Source organism: Mobula hypostoma, chromosome 29 (assembly GCF_963921235.1).
Source record: "Mobula hypostoma chromosome 29, sMobHyp1.1, whole genome shotgun sequence".
NCBI lineage: Eukaryota > Metazoa > Chordata > Chondrichthyes > Myliobatiformes > Myliobatidae > Mobula > Mobula hypostoma.
This window is the reverse complement of record NC_086125.1, coordinates 7,219,413-7,221,675: the sequence shown is the minus strand read 5'-3', so window position 1 is coordinate 7,221,675 and position 2,263 is coordinate 7,219,413.

Genomic DNA, 2,263 nt, shown 5'->3' with positions numbered 1-2,263 from the left:
GGAATGAGTAACAGGATGAAGAGTCTCGGCCCGAAACGTCAACTGTGCTCGCTGCTGTACTCCTGGCCTGCTGAGTTCCTTCAGCATTTGTGTGTGCTGCTTGGACTTCCAGCATCTGCAGGTTTTCTCTTGTTTGTGGTCACGTCAGACGCACCTCTTAAAGAGAACCCCAACTCAATGTCGGTGCTTGTGAATTACGTACGTTTCCACCAGTTATGTTACCTTACACAGCCCTCGCCCCTGAGAATTCACTAAAACCGGCATTGTGAGTGTGTCTGGAGCTCGGGCGAGCCACTAGGCTCAGGTTCTTTGTTCCTTGGCTGGTGGAACCCCAGAGGCCTCTGGCTCGTCCAGAGGGGTATAAACACATTCATGGTCATATTGTGACGCCAGGGGCATGGCAACGGAATACTCCAAATCTTGGTGGGCCTCTTTGAAGTTTACCCCTCTTATCTATAATAAAGGTCTTTTCTCCCCATTGCAAAACGTGGAATGGGCCATCGTAAGGGGGCCTAAGGGGATGTTAGTGTGCGGCATGGTGGATGAAAACAAATGAGGCAGAATGCAGGTCAACAGGAACCCAAGAGTGCTGTATGCCATGATGGGAGGTAGGAATAGTCGATAGTCTGAAAGTCTGTAAAAGGTGAGTTTTCAGTGATCGTTATTTATCGTGTTCAGGCCAGTGTTCGCACAGACTCATCACTCTCACAGATGGGATTGCAGAGCAATGCTACCACATCGTAGAATTTGATGTCGTTGGTGGAGATTTCTCGCAGAGCAAACTGGGCATCAGCTTGTACAAGAAAAATGACGGCATTTTGCTCCCAAAATTCCAGCAGTTTCAACACCTTATATTCCACCTGGGTAGCCTCCCACCTGATGTAATGAATATTGATGTCCAGTAAAAAAAAATTCCCTCACCCTCCCTTCCTCTTCTATTCTCCCCTCTGACCTCCTACCTCTTCTCACCTCCTCCTTCCCTTTCTCCTCTGGTCCACTGTCCTCTCCAGCCCTTTTCCTTTCCCACCCATCTGACTTCACTTATCACCTTCTCGCTAACCTCCTTCCCCTCCCGCCTTCTCGATCTGGAGTCTTTTCCCTTCCTTTCCAGTCCTGAAGAAGAGGCTTGAGCTGAAATGTCCATACCTTCTGCCTGACCTGCTGAGTTCCTCCAGCAGTTTGTGTATGTTGATTTGGATCTCCAGCATCTGCAGGATTTCTTGTGTTTACCAGTTCTAAATTGTTGCTAGGTGCCAGCGAAGCCAGTCACCTGCTTGGAGACCAATGGACCCACAGAGGGGAGGGGAGGGGAGGGGAGGAGAAGATGGCGGCGCGATGCAGCGCGCGCGGCCGCTCCAAATTGATATCGTATTTGTGAAGTAGGATGCTGTGCACAATCCTGATTTGATGGAGACAGCCATGAGAAGCACAGAGGAACATCTGGAGAAACTTCTGAAATGCCTGCTTCGCTGCCGCTGCTACTGTGCGATCGAGAATCTCCGGAGGGGAAGGCCCCAAATCCTCGGCTTTGCCTATTGCCTGTTGCCAGGGCCGGGGTTGAAGTGCTCGGCAGAGATGGTGCTCGGTGTCGGACAGCTGGTCGGAGGCTCGAAGTTTTCGGACGGACTCAGAGTCGGACTGTGGTCGGGTGCTCCCGGGATGCTGCATCGGCAAGTTTGCGGTGCTGGAAGCTCATGGCAGGAAGAGTTTTCTTCCTTCAACCGTCTGCGTGAGATGATGGGACTTTGGAGAGACTTTGAGACTTTTTTTAAAACCATGCCCATGGTCTGTCTTTCTATCAAATTACAGCATTGCTTTGCACTGTTGTAACTATATGTTATAATTATGTGGTTTTTGCCAGTTTTTTTTAGTCTTGGTTTGTCTTGTGTTTCTGTGATATCATTCTGGAGGAAGAAATTGTATCATTTCTTAATGCATGCATTACTAAATGACAATAAAAGTACTGCGAGTCCTCATAATCTAATCTAATCTAGAGTCTAATCTAATCTAGAGTCATTGTCGTCGTGCCCTCTGGTGAGGGAGGTTGCACCACTTTCTCCTTTGTAGCCTCCTCCAATTGACACAGTCCTTTATCCCATGGTTATACATTTGACATCAGTGGCTGAACAACCCGCCGTTTGGTAAATTCCACTTCACAACAAGACGATCTATGCAGTGGCGTATCTAAGGTATGGCAGGTATGGCACGTGCCCTGGGCACCACTTGAAGGGGGGGAGGGCACCACTGAGCAGTTTCTATTAAA